General features: G+C 49.0%; 1 protein-coding gene across 5 annotated transcripts in view; it reads left to right on the top strand.

Moving 5' to 3' along the window:
• Positions 1–16,193, top strand: part of PARP11 (poly(ADP-ribose) polymerase family member 11) — a 307,432-nt gene that overhangs the window by 124,943 nt on the left and 166,296 nt on the right. The gene's annotated exons all lie outside the window — the stretch shown is intronic.

The following is a 16,193-nucleotide window of genomic DNA, read 5'->3' as shown; positions in this document are numbered from 1 at the left end:
GTTCAAAAATGTTAAATTATTCTTCCTAGAGTGGTTTGCAACCCCAAATACCTTAATGTCACCACCTTCAGTGTCCTCGGGGACGTTCAAAAATGTTAAATTATTCTTCCTAGAGTGGTTTTCAAGCCTCTCGATGTCGTCTCTCATCTCCCGATTCTGCTGCACCAACTTATCCATGGCAACTGTGGAGGTACTTAAGGCTTCCTTAATCTTCGGTAGCTCTACTTCTAGGGCGTCCGTCCTCAGCGAAACCTCGTCAACTTTTCTGGCCTACGCCTCGCAAGATGCATGAATGGCAGTCTGATTGGTCTCTGATATTGTGAATCTCTTCCCAATATCCTCCTTTAATCCCAGCAGAATATCTGCCAGAGTACCCGGGATAGACATACAGCCAGATTCATGAAGCCAGAATCGACTCGCAAAGGGCCAGATTCTGTGAATCTGGCCCTTTGCGAGCGCTTTTTTTGCATTTGGGATTCATCATCCCAAATGCAAAAATCGCAAATTTTGAGATCGCTAAATTGCGAAGAATTGCATTTAAGGAATCTCTAGTTGAGATTCCTTAAATGCAATTCATGAACCCTTTTAGAATTGCGAATTCGCAATCTGGGGCCGCTATGTACCGCGAAGTCTGACTTCGTGGTAAATAGCGGAAACTTAGAAAAAAGCACTTTGGTGCATTTTTCTAAGTTGGATGTTACACACACACACATGTCCTTTGGACATGTGTGTGCGCAACACCAGTGTAAATCACCATTTCAGGGGTGCTACAGGGTGTCCTTGGGACACCCTTGAAATCGCTTCCTTATTTGCGATTCGCTATTTGCTAATCACAAATAAGGAATGACTCCCCATTCATTCCTATGGGCCTTTGGCTCATAGGAATGAATGGGGAGTCATTCCTTATTTGCGATTAGCAATTAGCGAATCGCAAATAAGGAAGCAGTAGAAATCGCAATAAATTTTGCGATTTCTACATGCATCCCGTTTTGAGAGTCTTTAATAGCGATTCCTTAATAATGGCTATTAAGGACTCGCAAAAGAGGAGCATGATGAATCTGGGGGATAGTCGGTAGAGTTCTGCCTGTATGTACGCCATCCCCACTTAGCTGGGGCGCTTCTTCTCTTGGACCATTTGTTTCGTCCTTCAGACACTCAGAATCCCCCTGCTCATTGTCTTGTATTTTCAAAGCGGAAAAACTGTTAGAGAGTTCTATTGCTGGGTGTATCATATCTTGTACTGGAGATGAAGAAGACTGAGATAATGGGCTAGGCTGGGGGGGGGGCATGGAAATACTACCAGAAGGAGCCGTGACCAATGTATTATCGACTGCACCCACACTGGTTGCGGATCTATTTGTGGCCATCTTTTTAGCTCTATCCGTAGTAGATAGGGAAAGAACCTTATAGAAGGACTTGAGTGACGGGGTGACTCTAGGTATAACCGATACCGCACCCTTTGCCTTTTTCCTGCCTCTCCCTTTCCCTGGAGGGGTATCTCTGCCACTATGATTCCCCTTTCCCTTCCGGGTAATAGCTTTAATTTGAATTACTGGTAGGGAGATAGATGGTTTCTGGGGTGCAGGCGCTATTCTAGCCGTGCGATTTCATAGTATGTAGCGGGTGACCCCCACCTCAGAAGTGGACACTATCGCGTGACACCTTGAGTTACTTAAATGGGCGTTGGGGTGTAGACTAGCAGCGTCACAACCGCTTTCCTCCATGCAGGGCTCCCACTCCTTGTTACCGAAACCCAATGTGGCGTAGATTAGGGCCGGCGTTGGAAAAACTTCGCTGTCCGAATGTCTCCCTGAGTTTGCACTCTCCCTGTTTCCTTCTACAGGGCTATCCCCCCCTCAGGTGCTTGGAATTGAAATTATTCTGTGCGTTAGCCAGGGACTCCCTGTCACCCCCCCTGCAGTGAAAAAACATTGCAAGTAGGGTCTCTCCCTAGCTGCACCGTGTTCCCGGAACCACGTCGGCTTTAATGGCTCTCCAACCATCCGTGTAGCGCCCAGCTCCCGGGACCGCGCCGGCCATGTTGGTTCGCGTTGCTCACTCGAATGTGGGAACCACGTGAAAACTGCCGATTCTGCCGCAGGATCCTGGAGACACGGCGAAACAGGAAGAAAAACCTGGGAGCAGTATCACCGCAATATCACCACAGCTTCTGCATACCGCTTGCGGTGTTCGTGTGCCATACACAGGAGGAGGAGCTCCGTCACAGCCGTTCGCTTCCGGCCGTCATGCTCCCCCTCTTTGCTAACCAGTCAATCGCCGTTCTAGAACACATTTTAAAGTGTTTTTTTCTTCTTATATTTACTTTTTAAACTAAGTACTGATAAGGGGGAAAAATACCAACTTTTGATGATTTTTCTAATCTTTGCACCTCCCAGTACATTAAAATTCTGATCAAGCCGGTAACAAAATTTAGGGTTTGCACAATGATCACAATACCTTTTGGATGCATTACAGTGCTTACATAGGTTAAAAAAAACTGAGGGCAGGGAGAGGAGGTGCATACTCTAGCCTAAACATGAATTGACACAGTTTAAGTTCTAGGCCAGACCTGTTGAATTTGCCAGTGAAGTTTAGTACATGCCATCCTTCCTCCATAGTGATGTTAAGATGCTGTATTTTGCATTTAATTGAATTACACATTGAGTGTTGTTGATAGGAATATGTTGTGTACTGGAATGCTCTGAATACAAAGTCATATGCACTGGTGTTCAGTTAAGGTCAAGATGTAGATGTTTGGTTCTACATTTATTGGTAAATGCATGTATCTGGATTTTCAACCATATTAAAATACCCTCACCATATGATACAAACCCCAAATATGATCATTTCAATTATAGTTAAGTGTAATGGATCCAAAAGATATTGTATCCTTTAGCTAGACTTAAGAGAAAAAGTATAGTAAGCGATACTTATTTAACCTTTTATATAACTAGATGCAAAGTACTTTGGTCATATGGCAATATTGGATTACCTAATTTGTATTGTAAGTGGCGTGCATTCTAAGGCAGAAATTAATTCTGTTATGTAATGTATGTTAATGTGCCTTTATATTTTCAATTCAATTCAAAATATCTTTATTTCGGCCAATCTGGCCATAAAAGTATATAAAAAAATGCAACACATTTCATACAGTTTTGTTATACAGAATGAAGTAAAATGCTGGATAGTGCGATATTAAAAGGTCTCAATAAGACTTTCAAAACTACTCCGTTCATATGATAAGAAAGGATAAAAATTGCTTTAAAGTTTAAAAAGATCCGATTAGGCCAGACTAGTTTTTAGTACAGTCGAACGAACACACCACATAGAGAATAAATATCGGGAAACTGAATACACAACAGGGAGCCTGGTATCATATTTTAATATCCTGTATGCCTTCCCACAGTAAGTTGTCCTGAGATTCCGGCAGAACTGTTGCAGCCATTGGTGCCTGATCTTCTTGTATGCCGGACAAACAAACAGTACATGTTGGTCCGATTCAGAGATGCTCTCAAATACGGGACCCACCCTCCCTCCAGTTATTTGTAAAGGCACGGAGTGGTAGTACCCCGTGCCTAAATTTGCAAATAAAGTTTTTTGGCTAGGGGTGGCTGAATAACGTCAAGAACAGGTTCTAACCTGCATTGGTCCTTGACTTCTAAAAATTGTGCAGTCAGTATACCAGTGGTGGAATTCCCCTTAATCTGGTTTATCTTAAACTCTCTAAAAAGCTTTGAAAGAGCCTTCCTAGGAATTTTCGGGCAAGATACTACTGCGTTGGTCCATAGATCACCCATCCTTGGAGCCGCTGATGTGTTTTTGATATAGGCTAACCATGGGATTTTGCCCGCCCCCTGCAGATTCATGACTTCCTTCATTTCATCCTTAAAAGCCACTAGTTCTGGTGTGCACCATAAATGTCTCCAGTGAAGAAGGGGCCTGAGGGCAACATCCTCAGCAACTGGACCGACCCCAAGGTCCATACGGAGTGGCGTCTATGGTGTACTTTTCGGGAGGCCTAATATTTGTCTAATAAAGACATTTTCGTTCTTAGAGAGGGAATCAGGTGATTAATGGCCCCATATTTCTGCCCCATATAGGGCCGCCCCCCCCTTGCTTGTATCTTATAAATTTCCATAACCAGGCTGACCATATTATGGGTATTTTTCTTGAACATCTTAGCCAGTCTCCCTGAGGTTTGGGCTAATCTTAAGCTAGCCTTCCTGATTTGTGCGTGCGTGCCACTGCATTTTATCAGTGAGGGTTAATCCTAGATAATCAAAAACTGTAACTTTTCCCAGTGGTTTCCCATCTAAGCAGGGATTAGGACGTGTGGAGTCGCCTGCATTAAAAACCATGTATTTGGTCTTTAAAGAGTTTATCTCCAAGCCCCTGCTTTTGCAAAATGACTAGAAAATATCTAGGGCCCGCTGAATTCCACTCGTGGATTTGGATAGAAGCAAAGTGTCATCGGCGAACATCAGGGCCTGGACCCTAAGATTCGCCAACCTGGGGGCATCTACATCCCTCCCACCAATCGAGTCATCCACAAGACCGTTAATAAATAGACAGAAGAGGGTTGGGGCCAAAACACAGCCCTGCCTTACTCCTCTGTCTATAACTATAGAATCTGTGAGCTCACCATTTTTCCCATATCTGACTTGTGCATAGTTAAATTCAGTGTTAGAAGGGGGCGGGAACGGAAGGCCACGGCGTGCCCCTACTTTTAAAAATTATGTTAGTCCGTTCCCCTACTTCTTGGTTTTGAAAAAGCGTACCGGGGCTGTAGGGTTTAAAATGACACATGTGTGGCGCAACGTGAATATTGAGGAAGGCCTCTGCAGTGCGCCCGACCTCCTCACCTTCCCCTCTGTGTCTTGGGGCCTGCAAAGGGACAGTGAAATGGCCATCAGTGTAGCACAGTGTGAAAACGGCTATCTCTGATGGCCCTGCTGCTGCCGTGAGCCCGTGATTCACACCTCATTTGTGAGGAGGCTGCCTGCCTGCCCCCACTGTGACCTGTGACAATGGTCACATCAGGATACAAGCAGACCGACGGACGCAACCTGGGGGACTTTGTGTCAGGCGTCCGCAGGGAGGGGCAAGGGGGGGGCACTTGCCCCCCCCTGGATCGCCGGTCCGTCCAGTGCGGGGTGCACTGGTGGTGACGTGGACAGTGTTGCCAGATTGGCCTGTTTGCCGCCCAAGGAATTATTCGAATCGAAGGGTGGCGGTGGAATTGCTGAAAATGTAATCATGTTCTCTGTGCAAAGCAGCAAGATCTAATGGCCTGTAGTAATGCTAATAAGTGACGTTTAATCTGCTCGGGTCCGTTTAGTAAACTTAATTTGAAGAAAAGTAATTTTAATAAAGGGGGGCATACAGAAGTAGCCGCTTCTGTATGCCCGGGGTCTGTTACTGACACTGCCACAGCTGGCTGAGCCTGCTGCCAGTTCCCAGGTGTGCTGTCCTGGCACGGGCTTTGAACATGTAGTCTGTGAGTTCAAGCGCCGGTCATGTACTCCACTATTTGTGTGATCTTGGACAACTTAACGTCTCACTGGGCCCGGCTGACGCTACACTCTTAGCAAATAACACTGATATTTCTTCGTTTTTTCCTCGTCCACACCGTGTGTAACATAAGAAAAACACAATATAAGTGTTTGCAGTTAGAGTGTTCGATTTTGGTTTAAACGTCTGTCATCATCATTGTGTGTGTTATACCTCGCTTGTTTTATATGACTGGTTTAATTTAATTACATTTTTAAGGGAAAATAAGCATTTTGCTAAAATAAGCTGTATCTTTCAATCGTAGATTTTGCAATGCGCATGAGTTAAAACTGGAAATGGAAATGGAGGTACATTTATAGAGCGCGAATTGCTTCCCGGAGGCGTCCAAGCGCTGGTAATAACAGAGGGGACCTCGTAGAGTGGCTAGCGGAGGATCAATGAGGAAGATTGAATAAGAATGTTTTTAACTGCTTGCGGAATGAGGAAAGGTTGGGGTTGATTCTAAGCAGAAGGGGAAGAGTGTTCCAGGTCTTGGAGGCATTGTAGGAGAACGTCCTGCCGCCAGACCTAGACTTTTTTATTCTTGGGACCGTGGCCATAAAGGTCTGGCTTGAGCGGAGGTTTCTGCTAGGTTGGTAGTGGGTGACTAAAACCCGGGTAATCATGGGACCTGTGTCCCAAAAGGCCTGATGGGCAAAGCACATGGCCTTGAAAAGAATTCTCTGGCGCACTGGTAACCAGTGAAGGCTGACCAGGCCGGCTCTCACTGATTGCCTGCGAGGAAGCTCAAGCAGTGTGCGAGCTGCACAGTTCTGCACTGTCTGGAGTCTGCGTAAAGTGTAATCAGGGGCACCAAAGTAGAGCACGTTGTTAAAGTCTAGGCGGGACTGCATTAAGCCCTGGATGGCGACCTGCTTAGCTTCCATAGGTAGAAGGGGGAGGATTTTCTTTAACATCCTGAGGAGGCCAAAACAAGTAGCCGAGAGTTTTGTGGCCTGGGTATTGAATGAGAGGGATCTGTCCAGCCACACTCCCAGACTCTTGATGTTATCCTTGGGTGCTGGAGGGGTGCCTAGACAGGAGGGGCCACAGGGAGTTGAAGAAGCTGGGATCGGAGGGGCCCAGGAGCATCAGCTCCGTTTTGTCGCCATTTAATTTAAGGGATGAAGAAGACATCCAGCTCTTTACTTCCTGTAGGCACTCTCTAAGTCCGCCATTCATTGGCGTGTTGGCCTCCTGCGCCAGTGAGACCACCAGCTGGGTGTCGTCCGCGTAGGAAATGATCTTAACCCCAAACGGATGGACGACCTCAGCCAGTGGCCTCATATAGACGTTGAAAAGGGCAGGGCTTAGAGAGGAGCCTTGAGGGACTCCGCACCTTAGTGGTCTACTGGTGGACACAGACTCATCATCGAAAACTCGAAAGGATCTGTCCTCCAGGAAGGATTTGAACCAAAGCCAGGCTTTGTCCTTGATTCCGACACTTGCCAGACGGTGCAGCAAGGTGTTGAATGCCGCGCTGAGGTCAAGGAGGATCACTGCCACTGATCCTCCCTGATCCAGGATTTTTCTGGATTCCTCAGTGACCATGAGGAGGGCGGACTCGGTTCCGTGTTTGGGTCTAAAACCCGTCTGGGTAGGGTCTAACAGTTGGTGGTTTTCTAGGAAATTCACCAATTGCAAATTAATATATCTTTCCAGAATTTTACTTATCCACGGGAGCAAGGAGATAGGCCGGTAGTTGCTAAAATCTGAGGGGTCCAGATTGGGTTTCTTTAATAATGCACGGACCATGGCCCGTTTCCTGACAGGAGGGACAGTACCGGAGGTAATGGATGCGTTCAGGACATCCTTGATGGTTGGCAGAGTGATCTGGGATGCTGATATTAAGATTTCAGGTGGGGCTGGATCGTCAGGGGAACCGGATTTTACTTTCCGAGCCACAGATTCTAGGGATGCACGATCAAGGAAGGGGAAGTGATCCAGAATTGGTTGAGGCTGAATGGGGGGGGTAGCCATGGTTATATTGGTCCGGGCTAAGGGAGTGGTAATTATGGGAGGGAAGGATGAATAGATTGTGTTAACTTTTTGGTGAAAAAATTCTGCTACGTTATTGCAGTGGGTTGTGGATTTTGTTTCGTGCAGGCTAGATGGGGGTTTAGTGAGTTTTTTTACAATTTGGAAGATTTCTTTTGATTTTGATTTTGCTAGGATGATTCGGTTCGAAAAATATGTAGCTTGGGCAGCTTTGACTTCTGCTTTGTAGTTATTGATTGACTCTCGGTAGCGAATTTTATTTCCTGGAGAATAGTCTGTACGCCATCGTCTTTCGATTTTCCTACATTGACGTTTCTTTTCCCTGAGAGTCTCTGAGTACCGGGGGCGGTTTTATGGGAGCGTTTCAGCGTAGTTTTACTGTTTGGGAGGGTGTCCTCAAGAGATTGTGTGAACCAGTCTTCATAAGCCTGGTTGGCTAAACATGGATCCTCATTGTAGATGGGTTGGTTGCTGGCAAGCTTGATGGACCATTCGTCGACTGGGAGGCGCGACCAGGCTCTGGTGACTCTTGTCGTGGGTCCTATCGTATGAGGCTTAAGTGTGGTCCAAGTGAAGGGGATCAATAGATGGTCCGTCCATGGGAAAGGGGATGGAAGTCCGACTTCAAGGTCTACACAGTTGCTGAACACAGGGTCCAATAAATGGCCCTTAACATGAGTTGGCATCTTAACATGTTGGGTTAGTTGCAAAGCAGCTAAGTCATCTACGAGCGTAGTGACTATATGGTCCGATGCAGCATCGAAATGAAGGTTGAGGTCACCCAACAGAGTAAAATTAGATGTGGTACTGATACGTTCCGCCACGATTGAAGGGAGCTGATTGTGGAACTGCTTGGGAGGACCTGGAGGGCGGTAAATAAGTGTTCCTGAGAAGCAGTTATTGGGGGAAAGTTCGAAACTGAAGGCTAGGCTCTCGCAGTCAGGAACAGTTTCAGAAATAACTCGGCAGAGAAACTGTTCTTTATAAATGATTGCTAGGCCGCCTCCTTTTCCCTCAGATCGGTCCTGCCGAGTGATTTGGAAGCCTGGAGGGAGAGCAGTTACTAATGCAGGGTCAGAGTCTGTGGTGAGCCATGTTTCCGTCAGGAATACTATGTCCGGCATGTGTTCTTCTAATAGTAAGGCAATTTCCACTCTGTGTTTCGGCAGAGATCTGCAGTTTAGCATAAACATGCGGTAGTTATGTATCGAGTCTGGGGTCGGCTTAGGTTTGAGAGTAGATTTGCATTTTGGACAGGTTTGCGGAATATCTTCAGCATGATGGGGATGCAATAGGCAGTTCGTGTCAGGGGGCCTAAAGCTGTGAACGGTTTCGGCACTGTAATACCTAGGCTCTTGTAACTGGGATATAGGGGGAATGGCCCTTGGCCCGGACTCGGCGCGGACGAGTGCAGACGAGCTTGCCTTAAGCGCGCCTTCGTCGCGCATTCGTCGCACCCGCTGCGCCTCCGGTAGATGCACATGTTTATGGGCAGGGGAAGGGTACGGGGGGCGTGGCCTCACAAGTGGTCGTGTCCCGTGGCTGGGCGTGGGAAATGGCGGCAGAAGTTTGAAAGAGATTCTCCCTCTACAGCGCTAATTCCGCTGTGTGGGGGGTGCCTGCACCAAGTAGATTGGGTGCCAGGAAGCTAGGTGAGTAATTTTAAACACGAAATTTCTGCACAAGTTTTAAAAGGTGATACGAGCGAAAAATGACTACTCCCGGCTGAGCCTCAGGAGGTTCCAAGTTAAATGCGACGCTTGTGTTTCAGCGCGCTTTAAGTACTTGTTGCGGGGGGCGTGGCCTCACAAGTGGGCGTGTCCCGTGGCTGGGCGTGGGAAATGGCGGCAGAAGTTTGAAAGAGATTCTTCCTCTACAGCGCTAATTCCGCTGTGTGGGGGGTGCCTGCACCAAGTAGATCGGGTGCCAGGAAGCTAGGTGAGTGATTTTAAAAACGAAATTTCTGCACAAGTTTTAAAAGGTGATACGAGCGAAAAATGACTACTCCCGGCTGAGCCTCAGGAGGTTCCAAGTTAAATTCCAAGTTAAGTTAAACTTGTCCCATGTCAGATCTTTTATTTCAGAATCATTTTGTACTGCTTCTGCGGTGCACTTTTATCAAGGTTGCTGCAGAGCAAAGCACAACTTTGCCAATGTGCCTCATCCCTGTCCTGCCCTTTCATTGTAGTTGCCAGGTCGTCTGCTGTGGCGCCTCACAAGATTGTTCTCTTCCCCCATGGGTTTCTTTGTTTATTTAAACTCTTTGTTTTATTAGATTTTTTATGTTTTATTTATTTAATATTTGTACTCAATCATGTAGGAGGATGGCGATGAAGTTAAAATGTTGCCCCCCCGGAAAGATTTCTGCGGACGCCTATAAATCTGCTCTTTAAAATTCATACTTGTTAATAGGTCCGATTCAGGCGGGAGACGCCCAATCTTTAAAGCCAAAACCGGCTTTATTTCAGCTGCCTGCCGCCTCTGCTTCAACTAAAGTCAATGGGGAAAATCCATTCTTCCGGTTATTTTAAACAAATCTCCCGCTTTACTCTTCTAAAATGTTGGCATGTATGAAAATACCACAAAGCTCCACCGAAGGGCATCTATCCCGATCTGCCACTGCTCTCTGTGCTGCTGGTAGTAGGGGCCCGACATTGCTGTCCCTGCCTATCTCAATCCAGACATGCAGCTTAACCTGCAATTACAGTACCGAGGCTCTGCTGATGCGCCTCAAGTCTTATTATTAGGTTCTTTTATCGCTGATGTACCGCAGTTCTGACCCCCAGTCAGCCTTGCTGCTCTCACATTTGAGCCCTCCCGCCTCCTCCAGTGCACCCCTGTGGTGACCTATTATTCCACTCCCAGGGCCCATACACCGCTTCACCCGTGTGATTCAGCCCTGGCTTGAAGCGTCCATCATGTGTTTCTGTACACTGCTCTGCCAATGCACCTCCGTCCTGACCCACAGTACTGGGACCCACGGGCAGCAAGGACAAGCATGCTCGGTGCGAGGCCTACCCACAGCTCTACGAGTGCTCCTCAGTAGTAGTCAGCTAGTTGCCAACAGGTGCAACAACAATGTCGCGTCTCGTTAATTATAAATATATGTGCAAACGCGATGCTTTCACTTTCGCTCGCGCGCACCACTTTCGAAGCCGGGCTCGTATTAAATGCAGCTTATGATTATGTTAATGTATATAGTGTGCCTCGTTATAAGCTGTAACTGGTCAGTGAAATGCCAAATGCACTAAAAATTGGTATATTTTGCTATTTTTAGCCACACCACTGACTCCGCCCACAAATCAAATCCTCTGCTTATTCCTTTCCCCTGAGTCTCCGCCCACAGTTCCCCTACTTTTTTGTCCCCACTTCGACCACTGGTTAAATTCGTGGAGCTGCTTCATCTAATGACAGAGGTACGGAGGGACCCCCATACTTAATAAAATGGACCATAATTTATCCCTGGGTGTTAGAATTGGGGGTCTCTGGTTGGCGCAAGTATTCACTTGTGACAAGCAGGGACCCTCTCCTCTAAGTCAGGGCGATGGATGACCCCTTAGAATTACCCTTGCTCACCCTCTAGGTGCGTGGCGTGAGCAGCCAAGGCTATTCTTCAGGCGTTATTCAGTTAAGCATTTGTAATAACACACACAGTAAAATGTACCAATCCCCCCCATAAATGGACACCAGGCTGTGAATATATAAAAATACGTTCCTTTATGTAAAAATATATATATATGAGCAGTTCAGACTTATTACAAGACCAATAACGTTTTCATATGCCAACAGGTTGTAAAAATAGGCAAGTTTTTCTTAGGTATAGTTCAAAAAGGATTTCCTTCTCAGTTCTCTTCCAACACAGTTCTCTTATGCTCCCTTAGGGACCCACGGCCAGTCTCTGGTCGTCTGAGCGCTTCGCAGCGCTTCTGTGTCCTCAGCGCGGTTAAAAGCGGAACACCCTACCACGGCTCATGCATCCGGCGTGAGCACTCGTACGTAGCGTGCACTTTACTCACGGTTTGGCAGGAGTGGAAGCGGCTGGTCCGAGAAAGGGGAAAACAAACGTTCCGGGCCCCTAGCCCGGTGTAGAACTTGGCGAAGGCTCCTTTTCTTTTACGGTAGGTCGAGTCGGGCACGGCAGTGCGGCTCGGCCCGTTCAGGGATGCCTTCGGATCCTGACATCAGCGGGTGCGGGCACACAAGCAGGCGCGGCCCTCGACTCATAGTACAACGGTACTGGGGTCTTCACGAGGGGGGCGGCGAGGCTTGCAGACACTCGGGGATAACGAAGCGGGGACGGCAGGGCAGGGTCCGTGCGGGCTGCGGGTCCCGGCGTAGATCACTATCGCCACTGGAATTCCGGCGGGAGGGGCGAGGGCGCTCTCAGCGCGCTCCTATTGACAGGCGAGGGGCAGAGGAGCAGGCAGCCTAGCCCGGGGTCAGAGGGCGACTCCGATCGGAGCGAGGCTCTCACGGGGACAAAGGCAGGCAAGCTCCCGAGTGCCACAGCCCTAGGAGGGGGCGATGAGGGGCGCAGTCTTCCTCCGGCGGGAGGCACACACGGCTCGAAGTTGAAGGACGAGCAAAGGCACCAAGAACCCACTAGTCCTGGGGTTCAGATCAGGGGGCAAGCTCAATTAAGCCCTTGGAGAATGTTTCAAAGCACAAGTCAGCAAAGTCTTTTCAAAAGTCTTCTCCTCTCCTTCCTCAGCAAGGCAAGCAGCAGGCCAGTCCTTCCAGCGTCTTCTTCTCCTTCTAGTTGGGCAGAGGTTCTTTGTGGGGAAACAGGATTCTGATTTACTAGGAGCAGGGCTCCTACTTTTATACAGCATTTCTTTTGTCTTCTCAGGCCAGGGGGGCCTTTGCATAACTGCTTCAGTCTCTGAGTACTTGTTGGGTGTACTTCTGGCTTCTGCTTTCAGTGTGAGGGGCAGGCACATCAGACGCTCCACAGGAGGTGGAGCCAGCAATGTGTGGACAGGGGCAGCCAGGAGTACCTTGATGACAGTGCTTCACCCTTCCTGGGCCAGGTGCAGGCTGAGTCGTCAGTCGCTCCCCAGGGGGCGGAGCCAGCATTGTGGTGGCAGAGCACAGCCTGATTAAGAGTCCAGGGGCACTCCTACCTCCCACTAAGGTGTAATCTTTGCATTCACCACCTGTCATCCCCCAGCCCTGTCACTCACACATCCCACACAGTCAGATACACATACTAGCAGGGGCGTGCTGAAATGGTTAGGCAAGCAAATGCTAACTTTCTAAAAGTAGCATTTGCAAACACAGGATATTAAAATAAACTTTACTAAAAGAAGTATTTTATTATTCTGAGTTCAGGCATACTAAACTTTATTTTCTACCATGTTGCCTGAGCCTGCTGGGATTATAGAGTGTAATAATTCCAGCAGCCCATCTGGCCTAAAGGGAACAGGTAGCCTTACAATAGTGAAAAACGAATTTGACAGTAATTCACTATTAGGACATGCCACACTCATCAGAGCATGTCCTACCTTACAATTACAATGCACCCTGCCCTTGGGCCTACCATAGGGGTGACTAATATGAAGTTAAGGGAAGGTTTAGGGGCTGGCAAGTGTGTGCACTTGCCCAGCCAGCATGACAGTACCAGACTGCACGCAGGTTCTGCTATGGCAGACCCTAGACACATTTTAAGGCTGCTTCTGTGGGTGGCCCAACCAGCGCTGCAGGCCCACTAGCAGTATTGGCATTCACAAGCCCTGGCACTCCTGGTGCACTTTACTGGGGACTGACAGTAAATCCAATGAACCAATCAGGAATATCAATCACAGTTACACTTTTCATAGGGAGCACTTGCACTGCGGCACGGGATGGCCGTGGCGCAATGCCCTGAGCAGCGGACACCAGCAAAAACATCTGAGGCACATCAGCAAAAAGTGGAAGGGAAACTCACGCCAAGGTGCCAGGTCTAACACGTGTCCCCTCCAGCTGAAATGTGGGGGGAACTACCCTTCCCCAGGGAGTTCCTCATCACTAAGGCGGAAAAACCTGGACAGACCGTCAGCATTGGCGGATCTGTGCCCGGGCGATGTTCCACCGTGAAGTCCATACCCTGTAGGGAGATGGACCACCTCAACAGTTTTGGGTTCTCACCCCTCATCTGCATCAACCATCTGAGGGGCCTGTGGTCTGTCTGAACCCGGAAGTGAGACCCAAACAAGTAGGGTCTTAGCTTCTTCAGCGCCCAGACCACAGCATATGCTTCTCGCTCTATTGCACTCCACCTACGTTCCCGTGGAAGTAACCTACTACTGATGAAGGCTACAGGTTGGTCCCAGCCCTCCTCAGTCATCTGTGATAGAACAGCCCCTACACCATGTTCTGAAGCGTCTGTTTGCACTAGAAATTCCTTGAAGAAATCAGGGGCCAAGAGCACGGGCGCCGTGCACATGGCAGTCTTCAGGGTGTCAAAAGCCTTCTGACAGGTGTCAGTCCAAATCACATTCCTGGGCTGCTTCTTCGAAGTCAGCTCTATCAAGGGGGGTCACAATAGTGCCATAGCCCTTGACAAACCTCCTGTAGTACCCAGTGAGCCCCAGGAAGGTTCTCACTGCAGTCTGGGTCTTGGGGGTTCCCAAGCCAGGATGGTCTCAATTTTGGGTTGCAAGGGTTCCACCTTGCCACTCCCCACTTGGTGTCCCAAGTACACCACTGAACCCTGCCCAATCTGGCACTTGCTTGCCTTGATTGTGAGCCTGCTTTGCGCAGCGCCATCAACACTTCCCAGAGGTGTCGCAGGTGTTCTGGCCAGGTGCCACTGAACACTGCGATGTCATCCAGGTAGGCGGCACTGAACTCATCCAGCCCAACCAACACCTGGATGACCAACCTCTGAAAGGTGGCAGGGGCATTCTTCATTCCAAATGGCATAACCCGGAACTGGAAATGCCCATCTGGTGTAGAGAATGCTGACCTCTCTTTTGCCCCATCGGTCAAGGCGATCTGCCAGTACCCAGACGTTAAATCAAACGTGCTGAGGAACCGGGCAGCCCCTAGCCGATCAATGAGCTGATCAGCTCTGGGGATAGGGTGCGAGTCAGTCTTGGTGACTGAATTGAGTCTTCTGTAGTCCACACAGAACCGGAGTTCAGGTGTGGCTCCCGGCGCAGCAGCCTTTGGGACCAAGACCATGGGGCTGGACCAAGGACTGCTGGAGGACTCAACCACCCTAAGAGCAAGCATCTTAGAGACCTCCTCCTTGATGCAGGCCCTGACACTGTCAGTTACTCTGTAGGCCTTATGCCTCACAGGTAAGCTGTCTCCTGTGTCCACATCATGGACGCACCAATCTGTGACACCAGGAACCAGGGAGAACAGATCTGGAAACTGCCCCAGCAATTGGCAGCAGTCTTCCTGTTGCTCAGGCGTCAGGGTGGGTGAGAGGTTAACTCCATCCACTGACCCATCTTTCTCAGAGGCTACCAAGAGGTGAGGAAGAGGCTCAGACTCCTCCTCCATTCCATCATCAGTTGCCAACAACATGCCCACATCGGACCTCTCCAAGTGGGGCTTAAGGCGGTTAACATGTAGGACCCTCAAAGGGTTCCTGGGAGACTGCATGTCCACCAAGTAGGTTACCGGACTCTTGCGCTCCACAACCTCAAATGGACCTGTCCACTTATCCTGAAGTGCACAAGGCTCCACTGGGGCCAGGACCCACACCTTTTGCCCAGGCTGAAGCTCTACCAGAGTGGCATTCTGGTCGTACCACCGCTTCATCTCTTCCTGGCTGGCTTCCAGATTTGCCTCAGCAAGTTGCCTGAAGCGCCTGGTCTGGTTTCTGAAGGCCAGCATGTAACTGTATCCATTCCGGGGAGGTTTCCTGGGAGATTGCTCCCAGCCTTCCTTTACCAAACTCAGAGGTCCTCTCACTGGGTGACCATACAGCAGTTCAAAGGGGCTGAACCCTAGGGACTTCTGTGGCACTTCACGGTATGCAAAGAGAAGGCATGGCAAGTGGTCGTCCCACTTACGCCTCATTGGACCTTCCAGGCCCATGATCATGCCTTTCAGGGTTCGGTTGAATCTCTCAACCAACCCATTTCCTGGGAATGGTAAGGGGTGGTGAACTTGTAGGTTACACCATACTCTTGCCAAAGGGATTTCATATACTTGGATATGAAATTGGTGCCCCTGTCGCTCACCACCTCTAGAGGGAATCCTACTCGTGAGAAGATTCTTATCAGTGCACGTCCCACCACGGGGGCCGTCACTGTCCTCAGAGGGATGGCTTCAGGGTACCAGGTGGCATGGTCCACCAAGACCAGGATGAACCTGTTGCCCATGGCTGTCTTGGGGTCCAGAGGCCCAACAATGTCAATACCCACTCGCTGGAATAGCCTACCGCCCACTGGGAAGGGTTGCAGAGGAGCCTTGTGCCTCCCTCCGCTCTTACCACTTGCCTGGCAAGTCTGACAGGATCTACAATGAGCATCTGAGCTCTTGTGCATTTGGGGCCAATAAAAGTGGGTGACAAGCCTGTCATAGGTCTTGTCCATCCCCAAATGTCCTGCTAACGGCACATCATGAGCCAACCCCAGTAGGAAGGCTCTGAACTTCTGGGGTACCACCAGCACACGGGCTGACCCAGGTTCAGCAGCCTTAGGCTCTGA

The sequence above is a fragment of the Lissotriton helveticus genome, chromosome 1_1 (assembly GCF_964261635.1).
Source record: "Lissotriton helveticus chromosome 1_1, aLisHel1.1, whole genome shotgun sequence".
NCBI lineage: Eukaryota > Metazoa > Chordata > Amphibia > Caudata > Salamandridae > Lissotriton > Lissotriton helveticus.
The sequence above is the reverse complement of the archived record's forward strand: the minus strand, read 5'-3'. Positions and strand labels throughout refer to the sequence as shown.